We start from the raw sequence: 18,983 nt of genomic DNA, 5'->3' as shown, positions 1-18,983 counted from the left end.
AATGAAAAAGAAAATCAATGTAATAAATCAGGGGACCAAAATAAAGGCACATCGCTGCCCTGACGACAACCAGTTACTAGGCCAGAAAACTAGCAAATGAAACCCATGGCTTGGGCATCATCATAAATCTGCACTAAAGAGGGCTCTAGGCACCACACCGCCCTGCACTGCAGGAAACACTAAAATACTTCCATAGCAACTGTAACTAAGGACATCATCAGGATGCTAAAAATGCAAAAGGGCGGGGCGGGGGGGGGGTAGCCATAAACGGGACAAACAAGATTGTTTCCCTGGTAGAGTGAAGCGACTACTCACTCCCAGAAAACCTAAGTATTTCACCACCGGAGGCAGGCTGTCACTAGCTACTTCAGCCAGCCAAACCCATCCTCCTCATCTTTATACTTCCACTTCCAGGAAATCAGCCAAAGGGCCAAAAACACAAGGAACTCAGAAATGCACATAGCGAGCAGGCAGCAGCATGCTCCAGTCTAATGGATTGGTCGTGAGTGAGGAAAGGAGCCCAAGCATTTAGGAAATGCCAAACCCATTATGGACAGGCAGGTACCAGCAGGAACACAAAAAATCAGAAATAACATTCTGGGGGGCGCCTGGGGGGCTCAGTCGGTTAAGTGTCTGCCTTTGGCTTAGCTCATGATCCCAGGGTCTTGGGATGGAGCCCTACATCGGGCTCCCTCCTCAGAGGGGAGTGTGCTTCTCCCTCTCCCTCTGTTGCTCCCTCTGCTTGTGCTCTCTCTCTCTCTTAAATAAAATCCTTAATTTAAAAAATTACTATACAATAAACGAGAATGTGATAGACATAAAAAAATGAAAATTGCTATTAAGGTTTAGATTATTGAAGGATGTTATGGATTGAATTGTGTCCCCCAAAATGGTATGTTGAAATCCTAAACCCCCAGGACTTCAGACAGTGACCTTTTTTGGAACTAGGGTCTTTGCAAATATCATCACGTTAAAATGAGGTCACTAGGGTGGGCCCTAATCCACTAGGGCTGATGTCCTTCAGACAGAGAAGGGCTCGTAAAAACCGAGCCAAACCAAAAAGGTGGGAACAGATGGCAGTGAGGAGCCACAGGCCACCAAGGATTTCTGAGAGCCACCAGCAGCTGCAAAGGGGCAAGGAGGATTCTTTCCCAGAGCCGACAGAGACAGATGGCTCTGCTGACACCTGGATTTCAGAACAGTGAGAGAGAAATTTCTGTTGTTACAAATCACTCCACTTTTGGTACTTTGTAACCACAGCCCTGGGAAAAAAATTCAGAGGGAGAGATGACTTCATACTAAACAGATTACAGCAGGCTTCTTGTAAGCAATTACATCTAAATGGAACCTTGAAGAACTTGCAGCATAGGATTGGTAGGAAATGGGATTTCCTAGTTATAGGATAGCTCAGTGCCAGGTATTGTACATCTCGGTGTAACTGGCACGGACACGGGGTCGTAGAGGAGCCATACACACCTCCCCTCCCTCACTGACCCTCGCTCTTCCATCCCACAACGGCTGACAGGCACAGAAGCTTCGGTTTAGCAAATGGAAGAGGAAGGACAGCTGGGGGTTTGGGGAGAGATGTGGAAGGGAGGGAGAGAAAGAGGGAACAGATGGTAAAGCATCTATTCCTCTTCTAGTCTGGTCATGATCTCCCTCTAGAAGAGACGGTGGAAACAAGTTCCAGAACCTCTGTGAGTTGCTTTGTTCTCATGTGAAACTAGGTGAGGAACTAGTCAAAAAAACTCCGAGAGGCTCTATATGTTTGGGGCTGAGATGGCTCAGATGCAGGGGAGGCTATTCCCCCTCCTCTCCAGATGGAGGCCTCCCAGGGACTGGACCCTTTGGGAGCACTGAGAGTCAACAACTCTGGCACGGGCAGTGTTCTCATGATGGACAGTGGTCCTGGAAAAACGTCAGCCTTGGCAAAGCCTCAGCACATGGCCTTGCAAGCAGATGCTGGACATGTGGGAGCTGCGCTAGAAGAAAAACAACAGGGCAGAAGCCCACAGCAATTGCAAAAGAAAGACAGGTTACCATGGGAATTTCTTTGAGAACATCTAGAAATAACTGGAGATACTCTGAAGGGAATGAATTTCCTCCAGTCAAATAGGATGGGGATCCACACTATATAAACTGGAATATAAAAAGAATGTGAGATAAATACCCAAGAGCGCAACTGCTGGGTCGTAGGGTAGCGCTACTTTTTTTTTTTTTTAAGATTTTATTTATTTATTTGAGAGAGAGAGAGAATGAGAGACAGAGAGCACAAGAGGGAAGAGGGTCAGAGGGAGAAGCAGACTCCCCACTGAGCAGGGAGCCCGATGCGGGACTCGATCCCGGGACTCCAGGATCATGACCTGAGCCGAAGGCAGTCGCTTAACCAACTGAGCCACCCAGGAGCCCTACTTTCAACTTTTTGAGCAAGCTCCATACTGTTTACCCCAAAGATACAAATGTAGTGATCTGAAGGGGCATGAGCACCCCAATGTTTATAGCAGCAATGTCCACAATAGCCAAACTATGGAAAGAGCCCAGAAGTTCATCGACAGATGAAGGGATAAAGAAGACGTGGTATATATATATGATGGAATATTACGCAGCCACCGAAAAGAATGAAATCTTGCCATTTGCAACGACATGGATGGAACCAGAGGGAATTATGCTAGGTGAAATAAGTCAGAGAAAGAAAATTATCATATGATCTCAATCCTATGTGGAACTTAAGAAACAAAACAGAGGCTCATAGGGGAAGAGAGGGAAAAAAAAGAACAAGACAAAACCAGAAAGGGAGACAAACTATAAGAGACTTTTTTTTTAATATTTTTATTTATTTATTTGAGAGAGAGCAAGTGAGAGAGTGAGAGCACAAGCGGGGTGATGGGCAGAGGGAGAAGCAGACTCCCCGCTGAGCAGGGAGCCCGATGCAGGACTCAATCCCAGGACCCCAGGATCATGACCTGAGCCAAAGACAGACACTTAACGACTGAGCGACCCAGGGACCCCAGTAGAGACTCTTAATCACAGGAAACAAACCGAGGGTTGCTGGAGGGGAGGGTGGTGGAGGGATGGGGTAACTGGGTGATGGACATTGGGGAGGGCATATGATGTAATGAGCACTGGGTATTATATAAGACTGATGAATCACTGACCTCTACCTCTGAAACCAGTAATACATTTATATGTTAATTAACTGAATTTAAATTTAAAAATTTTAAAAAAGGAAAGAATGCAAGAACTTGTTCTGTGACAACAGGCTGATGAGGCCTGGAACATACCGGGGTCAGGCACAGATTTTATTTAATCCAACTGATAGACATCATTATCCCCACCTTGCAGGCAAGAAAACTGAGGCTCAGTTAAATAACTTCCCCAGCCAGTAACCCAGTTGGTATGCGATTGAGTCAGACATAAAACCATGTCTGTCAATAGGCCAGTGCTTTTCCTGCTATGCCACACTGCTGATCTAGGCAGAGGGGAAAGCAAAATACTTGCAAGGAGTTGGAAAACAAATACAATAGGTCAGGGTTATCAGCCAGGATCCTGGCAGGAAACAGAATGCAACCTGAATTGTTCAAATGAAGAGACATTCATAAAGATACAACTGACCTAGCTATGGGCAAGACGAAGAGACTCAACAGGGGATAGTAAAATACCCAGAAGCCATTGCACCCCTGATGAGTCCTAGTGAGCCTGGAAGCCATGGAGAAGAGGCCACCAGCGGGATCTGCAACCAGGGAGGGACACCAACAGGGAGAGAGTGACGGGCAGTCAGGGCGGGGGGGGGGGGGGGTAGTGTTAGAGAATAATCTGACCTTTCCAATAATCTGACCTCTCGCCTCCCAATCTCCTGCCTGTGCCACCTACCAGCTGTGCCAAACTGGAAACCAGCTGCCAAGGGAGCCTGGATGAAGCCAGTGTCAGGGATCAGAGACTCAGAAATGGAAGAGAAGGAAGACATTTCCACGGAGAAGGCAAGTTGAGGACATGTGCCCCTCTGGGCCTGTTTTGCTCTTGGATCCATTCCCTGCCCTCCTCTGCACTGTTCTGTATCATGAGGATTTCTTTTCCCAGCTTCCTTTGCCCTTTGGTTTCTGCATCAATTCAGCCAACAGGAGGCTCTGAGGGAATACTGGGGGCAGACAGGGAGAAGCCAGGATATTCCGCCCCACCCCCCATCTCTTTTTGCTCCAGGCACTGTCCTGTGGCAGCCGCCGTCTCTTCTGTGGACCCAGCTCCTACAGCAAGCCCTGCTGTGGTTCCAGCTCACTTCTGCTTGCTGACCCTGGATCCTATGGCCTTCAGCTTTAGGCAGTGGTAGGCGCTTCCTGCTCTCAATAATCTCAGGGATGCTGTACTGTCCCACTTTAGGCTTCTCAGTTCTGTCATCTCCCAATTCCTTGTTTTAAATTCCATTTTAAAATATAAGGAATTGGGGCGCCTGGGTGGCTCAGTCAGTTAAGCGTCTGCCTTTGGCTCAGGTCATGATCCCAGGGTCCTGGCATCGAGTCCCACACGGGGCTCCCTGCTCTGCTTGCGGGGAGCCTGCGGGGAGCCTGCTTCTCCCTCTCCTCTGTCCTCCTCCCTCACCCTGGCTCATGCTTGCTCTCTCTCTCTCCCCCCCAAATAAATAAAATCTTGTAAAAAATTAATTAATTAAATAAAATATCAAGAACATTTCCTAGACCCTGACTAATACAGGAAACTCGTATCAGAAAACCTCAACCCTCCCACAGGAAATAGCAGAAAAATGAATATAAACATGACTTGTAGATCACCAGTATTGAATAAGTTTGTGTTGATCTATCACTGCTATAAGCCTGTTTCTCCCCCTTCCCGGGGCTTCCAGGCCCTCAACCACCAGTGTCCTGATCTGCTCTCTGGCCCTGCTGGCCCTTCTTCAGACCCTGGAGATGACAAACAGCCATGTAAGCAATATTCTATTAGAACTCTTAATTTCCTGGGGCACCTGGGTGGCTCAGTGGGTTAAGTGTCTGCCTTTGGCTCAAGTCATGATCCCGGGGTCCTGGAATCGAGTCCTGCATCAGGCTCTCCACTCGGCGGGAAGCCTCCCTGCTCATTGCCTCTCTCTCAAATAAAATCTTTAAAAAAAAAAAAAAAAAAACCCATCCCTGAGTAGAGCAAATTCTCTACTTTCTCAGTTCCTGCTTTTCCCTGGAGAAACACTGTGTGGCCAGAGGTTTCTTCTCCTGGGATGTTCGTTTGCTGTGTTCAGTATATCCAAAGTGCCCATTTCCACTCACCCTGCACCCATACCTTTTCCCGGAGTCCCTTGAACTCACTAAGGTTCCCATCAGTTTAAAATTGATGCAAAGGAAATCCACTGAGAACCACAAACCAAAACTAAATTTATGACAACATGCCATAACTTCATACATGGAATTATCTTTAAGAAGGGAAAGGGGCTTATTTATAAAAATGAAATAAACTGCTGATATATAAAATCCTGACATGGACAAAAATCAATGTTAAGACAGTTATCCATAAAACAACTCACTGCATTTTTACCTTTAGAATACTGAACTTCCACCACACACTTGGAATTTCATTCAATTTACAAAGTTTCCCTTTGCCCACAACTCTTCAGGATCACCAACATTGGCAAACTGAGTTCCACCTCAAAAATAGTTCAAGGTCCAATATTAATGGTTTAAGTACACATTAGGACATTTCAGACAGAGATTGTTTTCTCCAATACATACATTCGTTCTAATCTGGGATGCAGTTTAGTCTAGTTGTTAAATGCAAAGGTGTGGTAAACTGCATCGTTGGTCCCAGCTTTCCTATATTCTATCCATGCCCTTTGCCATTGTCTTTGGAATTTCTCCCGTTGAAGGTTACATTTGCATGTGGTAATTATTGAGGAGTGCTCTTGGGAGAAAAATGGGACCAAGCCAGTTGCAGCCAAGGCCTCAGCCAAACCCAAGGGAGGCTCTGGAGCTGGGACAGCGCTTGGGAAATGTTTTGAATTGAGGCGAGGGGTTGGGTCTTTTGTACTGTCACACCTGACCAGTGATTGATACGTGGGTGGCCTATGGGGGCACCCTTGAGCAAAACAGTTCCTGGCAGGTAGTGGGGATGGGAGATCAGGTGTGAGGGTAGAAGTGGGGGGATAGGAGTGTTGGGGGGCCTTAGCTGTGAGCTATCATTGGCAAAAAATATTCCTAGCAGCTGAGGGAATAAGAATAGTTCTGAAGGGGGATCAGGAGGTACACCACAGCACCTACTATATCCCATTGAAGTAGAGTGTATCTCTTTGCTTCTTGACATTGGGCTCAGCCTTGTGACTTACCTTGACTAACTGAATGAGGCAGAAGTGAGTATACCAATCTCAAGAGTCAGCCTTAAGAGACCTTGCATTTTTCAAATTTCCTTCTTATATATGTCCAGGCTAACCTGCTGGTCTCAGGAGGAAGATGAGAGGCACGTAGAGAACTATTCTACATGCAGAACCATCCCAGCCAGCCACCCAGGCAAGCCCAGCTTAGATCAGCTAACACCCAAGATGACCTACAAACACTATAGAAATGAGTGCTTGCTTTTGTATGATGTGATTTGTTATGCATGGATAGCAAATCAATATAACAGACTCCGACCCAACGGTCAGATCTGGTTCAATATCTGATACATAAAGTTAATCATCAAAGCTGGAAGTATCAATTCAACTGGCTACAGGGTACCCACATTAAACATTATTTCTGGATGTGTCTGCGAGGGCATCTCTGGATGAGATTAGCATTTGAATCGGTAGACTCTGTAAAGTAGATTGCCCTCCCCAATGTGAGTGGTCATCATCCAATCCATGTAAGGCCTGAATAAAACAAAAGGCAGAGGAGGAAGGATATACATATCTCCCATTGCTTCTGTTTTTCTGGAACACCCTGACCAATACAGTGACCTACTTGTGACTTGAACAATTTACCCAATCTTCTCTTGTAAGCCTCAAGTTCACCCCTGATATAGACACAGTATATGCTCTCTAACGTTGTTGGGAGTTTAGCGTGGTACGTGGCAACTTAGAAGCACTCAATCACTGTAAGATATAGTCAATATTTGTACGCTTTAATTTTAGATGCAAAAATCATGAGCCTAGAAGATATTGGTGGGTGAAGGGGACAGCAAAGGAAGGGTTAGCTCCTACTGCTCTCCAATCCCCTAGGCTGCATGTATCCTGCCCTCTGCCCTTCACATATTTAGGTTCTGACAGTAGAGGAGGTGCAGAGCTGAGGCCAGCCATCTCAATGGGAAATTGCAATATCTGCCCTCCGATTCCTGGACTATGGAGTCAAAGATGATATTAGATGGAAGAGTAAAGAAATATCGGAGGACAGGTGTCTTCTGTCCTACGGTGGCCTTTTCTTGTGGCTTCCAGGCTCTCAAGCTTTCTTCACCAAGCATAAGAGGGTGATCTGATGCATCAGGAATAGCCTGTGGGGCCCTTAGTGTGCAGCCGCTTCAAACGTTGCTGTGGGTGGGGAATTTTTGCTCACTGAAATTCTCCTGCCAAGTTTTGGCAGGGTGCTTTACTTTTTCCCTCTTCCTTTTAAAGCTGACAAGGAAAAATAAAGCGCAGAAATAATGTTAACCAAATAAAGAGATGCTATGATTTTTTTTAAAACCTCATTTGCGTCAGAAAATTCATTCCCCAATGAGCCATAACCAGATGAGGCTGCACATATCCCGCCTTACAAGAGAAGGCTTTAATTACAGACTTCAATGTTTTATGACCAGCCGAGGCCAAGCCGTGGTTCCAAAGGGAGCCAAGCCTGAAATTCCTCACATCTATATCCCCGAAATCTTAACTATCGGTTTGCTATTCCCAACTATGAGTTTATTTCATTTCAAACATGAGTGACACTGAGATTCATTCCCCTTCATTTCCCAAATTCCTAAAACAGCTACCCTTTGTTCTTAATGGTGCTGCAAAAAAAAAGAAAACAGCACATTCCTGAAACATTACAAAAGACCAACAGAAGAGAAGCAAGTGCAGTATCCTGGGAGAATCCTGGGGAAGGGCTTCTTGAACTTTGGCACAGAGACACCGTAACAAAAAGAGAACAAAAGGCTTGCCCCGGGGGGACACTGGGAAGCCTAAACAAAAATGAAAATGGCTAACATTAGTGACGGTTCACTCTGTTCCAGGCGCTGCTCTAACACTGAACATCCTCTCATCACTTATTCTCATGATAACCTATAAGGCAGGTGGTATTATTATTCCCATTTTATAGATGAGGAAACTGAGACACAAAGAGGTTAAGCCACTTGCCCAAGGACACAGAGCTAGAGAAAGGCAGAGCTGGGACGCCAGGTCTTGCTCTAAAACCTGTAATTTCAACCACAAGTTGCCATGAGTAGTCTACCACAAGCTTGAAATGTCATTAAAGTTGCACCTTAAAAATGCATATGGATATTTCATTTTATTCAATAATATCTTCACATTTGCTTTAGGATAAAAACTTCTTTCAAAGATTTTCATTGACGTTTTTTCCATGTCCTACTTCCCTTCAAGCAAATCTTCAACCACAACTGATGCTCCAGGAAGGTAGACTAAGTATTTAGGGTGGTCTGGCCAGGGTGAGAAGCACTGGCCTAGGGCAGCTACCTTGCCCAAGAAAAATAAAAACCTTGGGGCGCCAGGGTGGCTCAGTTGGTTAAGCAACTGCCTTCAGCTCAGGTGATGATCCCAGGATTCTGGGATCGAGCCCCACATTGGGAGCAAAAAGTCTGCTTCTGTTAGAAAAGATAATGAAATGCCCAGCAGGGAGCCTGCTTCTCCCTCTCCCTCTGCTTCTCCCCCTGCTTGTGCTTTCTCTCTGTCAAATAAATAAATAAAATATTTTTAAAAATAAAATAAAAATAATTTAAAAAATAAAAACCTTTATTGTATCAGTCAGAATTAATTTGTCCAATTAACCATATTTATAAGAGAGAAGGTTAGCTTCTTCCCAGTGTCAAGGCACCTGATTCTAAAGAGTTGTGGGTAAAATGGAATCGAACAAAACAGATTGAGTAATTTAGCAGGAAAAAGAGACAAACACATCAGTTTGACAGATGAAGTTCACCATGGCTAAACTCAAAATAAGCATAAGCCTGACACCTTACGAGCAGGATATTTTTAGCTTAGACTGAAATGTAAAGACATGTGAAAGAGAAAGGGGGAGGAAGTGTGTGTGTGTGTGTGTGTGTGTGTGTGTGTGTAAGAGAAAAAGAAAATTTGGAGGAGCAAAAAGTCTGCTTCTGTTAGAAAAGATAATGAAATTAGGGTGCCTGCCTGGTTCAGTTGGAAGAGCATGTGACTCTTGATCTCAGGGTCATGAGTTTCAGCCCCACATGGGGGATAGAAACTATGAAAATAAATAAATAAAAACTTAAAAAAAAAAAGACAAGATAATGGAATTTAAGGGGGGAAAAAGTACAAGAATTAGAGTCAATTCAACTATGAATGAGAGAGAGCATTATATAACAGTGCAACTTATTTTATCAAATTTAAGACACCATCAATGATAAGATTCACTCACTCTTTTTTTTTAAATCAACCTTAATTTTTTATTGTTATGTTAATAGATTCACTCACTCTTGAAACCAGTATGACGTTATATGTGAACTAGAATTTAAATAAAAATTTGAAAGTTAAAAAAAAAAAAGACTCCTTCAAATATTCTTTTAAAATGTCATCTGAGAATTGATGAACTACAATAATTTCTTTGAGTCTCATTTGCAAAATGAAAATAATGCCTACTACAGCCTTGCAGGGCAACGGTGACGGATAAATGAGGTGACACATGCTTGACATACGGTAAGGCCCCAGGAAATATAAGCAGTATTATTTCTACCACTTTTTGCCAAAAGCAACCTTCTTCTCCAAAATATTTTTATTTTTACTGCAAAAGTTTAAATTGTAAAAGGGAGCATTTACCTAATCACAAATGAAAACAACATGCTGATGGATAAAACAAGACAGTATTTTATCCTCCCCAGATTTTTCTATATTTATACAACAAATATATGTGTATATTGACACACACACATAGGTGATAAATTGCCTTTTGAATTTTTCATTTATTCATTTGAGGGGCACCTGGGTGGCTCAGTTGGTTGGGTGGCGGACTCTTGATTTCAGCACAGGTCATGATCTTGGGGTCCCGGGATGGAGCCTGGCATTGGGCTCTGTGCTCAGAGGGGAGTCTGCTTGAGGATTCTCTCTCCCCCTCCCGCTGCCCCTCCTGCTGCTTGCACACACTCTTTCTCTCTAAAATAAATAAATAAATCTTTAAGAATAAATAAATAAAATGATATATTCCTCTAAGCGCCCTTAAGGTTTTTCACACCTCATAATGGACAAAGAATCATCCTAAAGGAGACACAACTCATTAATTCTCTTTCTAAAACCTGCTAGGTTCTATCAGTGAAATTAATATAAATTACACCATTCCTATACTTAAAGAGCTTTAGAGTCTAGTAGTGTTTTGATTCATATTTGTATCTTCCATGATAGACTTGAAGATCTTTTTCTGATCATTGTTAACTAGATGTACTCCTTACAAGTTCATGGATTTCTGTATTATGCTTCTAACTGTTATGGAATACCACTCCATATTGCAGTTATTTGTGTTTCTATCTTATCACCTCTGCTACACCCTGAAAAATGGAAATGACAGGTTGTGGCAATGACACAGCATTGGTCACTGGAAAGAGTGGTGGAATGATAAGATTGCAAATAAATTGAGAGTCATTGGGCGCCTGGGTGGCTCAGTTGGTTAAGCGACTGCCTTCGGCTCAGGTCATGATCCTGGAGTCCCGGGATCGAGTCCCACATCGGGCTCCCTGCTCAGCGGGGAGTCTGCTTCTCCCTCTGACCCTCTTCCCTCTCGTGCTCTCTATCTCTCATTCTCTCTCAAATAAATAAATAAAATCTTAAAAAAAAAATTGAGAGTCATTTCTAATGATCAACGCTGGGTTCCAGGCTGTATAGAGAAGGCTAGAAGCCAAGCAGGGAGTGAAAGATGAATTAAATAAAGGGATCAGCGTGATCAAGCTGTCCTTGTGCTCAAATAGTGGAGTTCCAGGGAGAGGCAAGAACTAAGCACAGGGGTCAGGGTTACAGAGAAGAAAAGTAAAATTCACATCGTATGTGGTAGAGAAGCTCAGAATGATGATAAGCTTCAGGCTGTAACCCTCCAAATGGGTAACAGCAATGAAATTTAAGAGTTGAGGGGAGGATGCCTGGGTGGCTCAGATGGTTAAGCATCTGCCTTCAGCTCAGGGCATGATCCGAGGGGCCTGGAATCAAGTCCCGCATCGGGCGGGCTCCCTGCTCAGCGAGGAGCCTGCTTCTCCCTCTCCCTCTGCTCCCCCTGCTTGTGCTCTCTTGCTCTGTCAAATGAATAAATAAAATCTTAAAAAAAAAAAAAAAAAGAGAGTTAAGGGGAAAATCTGTGGACCTGAGGAGGTAAAGACATTCTGGAAGCTAGGATGCTAGAGGGTCCCATGGATGAAAGTGAAAGTCCTCAGACAACCTCAGGAGCTGGAGTAGCAGGAAGACAGTCAGCAGGGCATCTCTAATGGTAAAACTCATTTTCCTCCTTCTGTGAGGAGAACGCAGTTCTTTCCTGTGTGTTTCTATTCTAGGAGTCTCCTTTACTTTTACCCAGAACACTTCACTTCTGGTTACTTCTGGATGTGTGGAGGTTTTTCCCTGAGAAATACCAAGCAATTCTCAAGGACACCAGCTGGGTATCTTATAATTTACTCAATTCTACGCAGAGATAGGGGCACATCCCATGGGTAAAGGCCTCAGTCTCACAAGGCTGCCCCCCACCTGCAAAACATACATGTCAGATGCCAGCTGTAAGCCCAAGTTATCACCTGGGCTTCTGTCCAACTGGCAATACAAAGACCCCCACCTTGGCTTTGATTAATTTGCTAGAGCAGCTCATAGAACTCAGGGAAACACTTAGGTGTACCAGTTTATTAAAGGATATGCTAAAGGATACAGATGAACAGTCAGATGAAGAGATACATAGGCTGAGGTCTGGTAGCATTCCTAGTGCAGGAGCTTCTGTCCTCCGGAGTTGAGGTATGTCACCCTCCCAGTGTTGAGGTGTTCCCCACCTGGAAGCTCCCTGAACCCCACAGCACCAGGATATTATGGATGCTTCGTCATGTAGGCATGATCCATTATTTACTGTTTCTAGCCCCTCTTCCCTCTCTGGGGGTGGGGGGTCCCTGAAAATTCCAAGCTTTTGTTTGGTTGGTCTTTCTGGGGACCAGCCTCCATCTTGGGAGCCGTCCAGGAGCTCACCCAGAGTCACCTTAATAGAACAAAAGATGCTCTTAGTGCTCTTATTGTTTAGGAATTTACAAGGGTTTTAGAAGACCTGTGCCAGGGATGGAGGTCAAAGACAAATATTAGAACAAGAGATGTTCCTAGTGTTCTTGTCATTTAGAAAATTACAAGGGTTGTAGGAGCCCTGTGCCAGGAACCGGGGACAGAGACCAATATGTATTTTTTCTATTATTTCACAATGCCATAAGATCTTCCGAGAGCGTGTGTATGAGGTGACCGGAATGTCAGTAGACAACAGCTACAAGTGGGAGAGTGCATGATACAGTGTAACATCAAGGGGACCGAAGGAAGATGAACACTTCCACCACGGTGAGAGAGTCACGATTTCCAACAGTGATTCTCCGAGTGTAGTTCCTAGACCAGCCATATGCGCACCACCTAGGAACTTGTTAGAAATGCAAAATCCAGGCTCCCCTCCAAATCTACTGAATCAGAAATTGAGAGTGAGCTCTGAAATCTTCATTTAAACAAGCCCTCCCAGGGATGTGGGGGCTTGCTAGGGTTTGACCACCACTGGTTTACAAGTTGCCACAAAGCTGAACAACAGGTCAGCACCCACCCATTTACCATCACAACCGTTTCTTTAGTCATCTGTGGAGTTTAGATTTCAGTGAAAGCCACAACCTGGAGGGAGCATTATGGAGAAAAGCGGGGGAGAAGAGGAGTTTGTTTACAAAGGAACAAGGGTTCCAGAGGAAGCCCTGAATGTTGACTCTCTTCCTTCCTATCCTAAGCCCTTGCATAGGCTCAACCATCATGATAGAAACTGGAGACAGGAGTATACCCAGGGGCAAGCTGAATTAATAACTGCAACAGCAATATTTTATAATAATCATAATTTTACTATTAATAATTACATATCATTAGTAACTATTAATCCAGTTGCAATCATCAAAACCAGCAGGTAGATAAGCTCCATGGTCTCCCGCTGCTGAACGTGGGTCAAATGTTTGTACACTTAACAGTTATCAGATGGAACAGATGCGGTCAAACGATTCTTCAGTTTATCCTCAAATTAAATAATTCAGCCCAGCAGTATATTAACCAGCCCAGAGCGCCTAAAAAGCACTTAAGTTCATGAAGTTAGTAAAAACTTCCTTTTTTTTTTTTTTAAAGATTTTATTTATTTGACAGAGAGAGAGACAGCAAGAGAGGGAACACAAGCAGGGGGAGTGGGAGAGGGAGAAGCAGGCTTCCTGCCGAGCAGGGAGCCTGATGCGGGGCTCGATCCCAGGACCCTGAGATCAGGACCTGAGCCGAAGACAGCCGCTCAACCACTGAGCCACCCAGGCGCCCCAGGAAAAACTTTCTGATGTGTACCCCAAGTCTTAGACTCACAGTCTCCTCCTTTGCTGGGATACAAACCCCTCCCCAAAGCACCACCGATATCATTCTCCAAATGAAGTGGACTGTATATCACAGGTTGCTTCACCCCTAACTACTGTTTACTTCATTTGCCTGTTGTTTCTCCGAGGAGACTGAGGAGGGAATCCTGAAATCTAGACCACTGGGAGCACTCCTGCAGGGTCCAATTACAGCTGGACCCTCTCCTCCTCCTGGCTGAATTTCAGCTTTGTTCTTGGCTCTCTGCACGAGAGTCACAGAAATGTAAGCACGAGACAACCGCACCCTCTTTCTCTTGCCTGTCATTCCCAGTGTCCCCCGTGAAGTTACTGATCTCATATATTCTATTTCTTTTTTTTGTTTAAGATTTTATTTATTTAGGGGCGCCTGGGTGGCTCGGTTGGTTGGGCGACTGCCTTCAGCTCAGGTCATGATCCTGGAGTCCCGGGATCAAGCCCCGCATCAGGCTCCCTGCTCAGCGGGGAGTCTGCTTCTCCCTCTGATCTTACCCCCTCTTGTGCTCTCTCTCTTTCTCTCTCTCAAATGAATAAATAAAATCTTTAAAAAAAAAAAAAGATTGGGGCGCCTGGGTGGCTCAGTCGTTGAGCGTCTGCCTTCGGCTCAGGTCATGATCCCGGGGTCCTGGGATCGAGTCCCGCATCAGACTCCCTGCTCCGCGGGGACCTGCTTCTCCCTCTCTCACTCCCCCTGCTTGTGTTCACTCTCTCACTGTGTCTCTGTCAAATAAATAAAAAAATTTTTAAAAAAAAGATTGTATTTATTTTTTCGTAAGAGACAGAGAGAAAGAGAGACAGAGGGAGAAGCAGGCTCCCCGCGGAGCAGGGAGCCCGATGCGGGACTCGATCCCAGGACCCCGGGATCATGACCTGAGCCGAAGGCAGACGCTTAACCATCTGAGCCACCCAGGCACCCTCACATATTCTATTTCTAATAACTACGAAAGCAAATACATTTCTTCCCTTCAGTAAAATAGATCTCCCTTCTGATCAATACAACCCAGAGTGGACAAAGCAGGAAAGGTGAGATGAGGCGTCCATCATGAGAAGTGCAGGGAATGGGGAGATACAGAGCTGCCATGGGAATGCCAGTTTAGCCAACTTATTAATGAGTGTCAGTATGGTTGTGGTTAAGGCAAGAACTTGTGTATATAATAATTACATATCATTAGTAACTATTAATCCAGTTGCAATCATCAAAACCAGCAGGTAGATAAGCTCCATGGTCTCCTGCTGCTGAAGGGGGGTCAAATGTTCACACACTTACAGTTATCAGATGGAACAGACATGGCCAGATGGACTAACAATTCTTCAGTTTATCCTTAGAAACTTAGACAGACTGGAGTTCCAGAATTAGATAACCTAGTCATTAGCTGTGTGATAGTAGAAATAATAATAGGCTCACAGGCCTATTATTATTAAATGTAATAGTAAAGATTTAATGATAATGCATATAAATGTCCCTAGTGGGGTTCCCAGTACTTGGTGAACCTCCATAAATGGTAACTTGGAGTTTGCTTTTTTTTTTTTTTAAGATTCTATTTTTAAGTAATCTCTACACCCAATGCGGGGCTCGAACTCACAACCCTGAGATCAAGAGTCACACGCTCCACCAACTGAGCCAGCCAGGCGCCCTTGGAGTTTGCCTTTCTTATGAATAAACTACACCATCCCTTAGACCAATTAAAAGAATGCACAAAACAGAAGCAAATGATAACTGAATACTTCCTGCCTTCTATAAACATAAAAATATTCCTGAGGAGAGACGTATTATTAAGTCTTTGAACAGGATTCAGGAAAGAATATAGTTAGCACTATGTTGTGATGAATCTAAAGGGAGAAGAAGACATGGTCTCATCCTCAGTGGGGCAAGACATGGAATTTTTTTAAGACTTCATTTTTTTAGAAGAGTTGTAGGTTTATGGAGCACCTGAGTGGCTTAGTCAGTTAAGCATCCGACTCTTGATTGCTGCTCAGGTCCATGATCTCAGAGTCTTGGGATCAAGCCCCACATTGGGCTCCAGAACTGAGCATGGAGTCTGTCCCTCTCCCTCTGCTCCTCCCCACCACCCCCCTCAAATAAATTAATTAACTAATTAATTTTAAAAAGCTTTAGGTCTACAACAAAATTGAGAGGTAGGTAGAGAGATTTCCAATATACTCCCTGCCCCCATGCGTGCATGGCCTCGCCCATCACCAACATCACTCACTAAAATGGTATGTTTTTTCCCAAGGGTGAACCTACGTTGATATATCACAATTATGCAAAGTCTGTAGTCTACTTTATTATCTTTTTTAATGTTTTATTTATTTGTCAGAGACAGAGCACAAGCAGGGGGAGTGGCAGACAGAGGGAGATGCAGGCTCCCTGCTGAGCAAGGGACCCAAAGTGGGACTCGAACCCAGGACCCTGGGATCTTGACCTGAGCCGAAGGCAGCTGCTTGACCGACTGAGCCACCCAAATATCCCTGTAGTCTACAGTTCACTCTTGGTGTTGTACATTCTATGGATTTAGACAAAAGTATAATGACATATATCCATTATTAAAATATCATACAGATTATTTTCACTGTCCTAAAAAATTCCCTATGCTCTGCCTATTCCTATTTCCCTTTTCCGACCCCTGGCAACCACTGATCTTTTTATTGTCTCCATGGTTTTGCCTTTTCCAGAATTTTCTATAGTTGGAACAACACAGTATGTAGCCTTTTCACAGTGGCTTCTTGCACTTAGTAATACGCATTTAAGTTTCATGATTTTTCATGGCTTGATAGCTCATTTCTTCCTAGCACCACTGTGTGGATGTACCATAGTTTATTTACACATTCACCTACTTAAGGACATCTTGGTTGCTTCCAAGTTTTGGCAATTATGAATAAAGCTTCTATAAATATCTATATGCCGGCTTTTGTGCAGACATATGTTTTAAACTCCTCTGGATAAATACCAAAAAGCACAACTGTTGGATCATACATTAAGAGTATGTTTAGTTTTGTAAGACATTCCCCAAAGTGTCTTCCATAGTGGCTGTACCATTTTGTATTCCCACCAGCAACGTATGAGATTTCCTGTTGCTTCACATCTTTGCCAGTATTTGGAGTTATCAGTGTTCTGGATTTTGACCCTTGTAATACCATCTCATTTTTGTTTTAATTTGCATCTCCCGGATGATATATGATGTGGAACATCTTTCTATATGCTTATTTGCCATCTTCTATCTTCTTTGGTGACATGTCTATTAAAGCCATTGGCCCATTTTTTAACTGGGTTGTTTGTTCTTCCTGCTGAGTTTTGAGTTCTTTGTATATTTTGGATAAGTCTTTTTTCCAGATGTGTCTTTTACAAATATTTTCTCCCAGTCTGTGGCTTGTCTTCTAATTCTCTTGATATTGTCTTTCACAGAGCAGAAATTTTTAACTTTAATTAAGCCCAATTTCTCAATTATTTATTTCATGGCTTGTGCCTTTGGTGTTGTATTTTTAAAAGCATCACTATACCTAAGGTCACCTAGGTATTTTCCTATGTTATCTTCTAGGAGTTTTATAATTTTGCATTTTACATTTAGATCTATGATTCATTTTGAGTTAATTTTTGGAAGGATGTAAGGCAAGACATGGAATTTTAAAAGCTAAAGATTAATCCTATTCAACTGTACAAGACAGGTTAAGGGTCACTTGATTGGGTAGATCAAGTCATGTAGGATTTGAGACCTAGAGAATATTTAAGGAGTGGCGTTAATTAAGGACCTTTTCCTGGCGGAGGTGAAATCTGAAGGAAGTTCATAATTGAAATGTTGGGAGGGAAGTTGATGAGCCAGTATAAATAACCTGAATTGTGCAAGCTCCAAAAAACAGACAATAGTTACTCTGAAAAGAATGAAGCTCATGAGAAAGAAGAAAACTGGATATTTTCTTCAGATATGTGAAGATCTATCATATGAAGTAAAAATGGCTCCCTGAATAACACCTAGTTGGATAGTATCTTCCCGGCTCATTTCCTCTTCTGCGTCAATGGTCCCAATCCACAAAAATGACCACAGCACCCATGTTTGAAGAACGTAACCAACCCCTCTCCATGGCTCAGCTGACTGGACCCAAGAAAGCATCTAATCCAAGCCAGGCATTCAGATTCTCTCTTCTGGAAGTCTGAGATGGGTCCAGCAGAGGAGTTCAAAACCTAGGAGGTGACTGACACACTAAATGGAGATGACCTGAACTCCGGCCTACGTGGAGCAGAGCACTCCCTTGCCAAACTGCATTAGACTGTGAGGCAGCAAGAAAGAAACCTTTATTGGGGCGCCTGGGTGGCTCAGTCAGTTAAATGTCGGCCTTTGGCTCAGGTCATGATCAGGATCCTGGGATCCCCCAGCCCCACATCAGGCTCTCTGCTCAGCAGGGAGGCTGCTTCTTCCTCTCTCTCTCTCCCTCTGTGTGCGCTCTCTCTGTCACTCTCTCTCAAATAAATAAATAATCTTAGGAAGGAAGGAAGGAAGGGGAAGAAAGAAAGAAGCCTTTATTGTGTTAGGCCACTAACATTTAGGGGTTGTTTGTAACAGTGGTTCACCGACCTTGACTAAGTTAGACTACATCACCTGAAAAATATCCCTTCAAACTCTTAGATTTCTTAATAAAAGTAATATTTTTAAAAAATCTCATCTATAGATGACCTGCAAGATGGATCAAAGGGAAAGAGAAAATGGAAGCAGAGAGATTATTATAAATCTACCACAGAAATTAAGAATCTAAGTAATAACATCACTTTCATGAGAGGCTTTCCTTGACTCCCCAGCCTAAATTATGTCTCCCTCCCCATTACTGTCTTTCATACTCCCCTGAATTTTATCTTTCATAGTATTTACTACAAATTACTATTTAACTTATAATTACATATATCTCTAGATGTTTATTTATTTAAAGTCAATCTGTCTCCCTGGATTGTGAGCATCATGAGGAAAGTGACCATGTCACTCTTTCACTTCACTTTTTTATACCTAATGCCCAACATAGTAAATAGCCAATAAATATTTGCTGAATTATTAATTCCCAGATATCTAATCTGAAACATTGGAGAAATGTTCCACAATGTCTGAGTCAGCATTCACATATTGAAGAAACAGCAATATTTGTACAGTCAATTAAACCCTTAGGGATTATCAACTGTCTGTGCAGTGGGCAGCACAGCAGAGTGGGTCAAATAACAAATATTACTTCCATTCCTTCAACTCTCAGGACTTATGCCCCAAACCACCAGA

At 43.5% G+C, this 18,983-nt stretch overlaps 1 protein-coding gene across 1 annotated transcript in view; it reads right to left on the bottom strand.

Moving 5' to 3' along the window:
- Window positions 1-7,556: 7,556 nt before the first annotated feature.
- Window positions 7,557-18,983, bottom strand: part of RAB23 (RAB23, member RAS oncogene family) — a 74,103-nt gene continuing 62,676 nt past the window's right edge. Inside the window, exon 8 of the transcript XR_012381942.1 lies at window positions 7,557-7,573. The gene's annotated coding sequence lies outside the window, so the exon portion shown is untranslated. The remainder of the gene's footprint in view (window positions 7,574-18,983) is intronic.

The sequence above is a fragment of the Callorhinus ursinus genome, unplaced genomic scaffold (genome assembly GCF_003265705.2).
Source record: "Callorhinus ursinus isolate GAN/ISIS: 27379988/994484 unplaced genomic scaffold, GSC_fseal_2.0 scaffold22, whole genome shotgun sequence".
NCBI lineage: Eukaryota > Metazoa > Chordata > Mammalia > Carnivora > Otariidae > Callorhinus > Callorhinus ursinus.
Note: the sequence above shows the minus strand (reverse complement) of the source record. Positions and strands in the feature narration are given on the sequence as shown.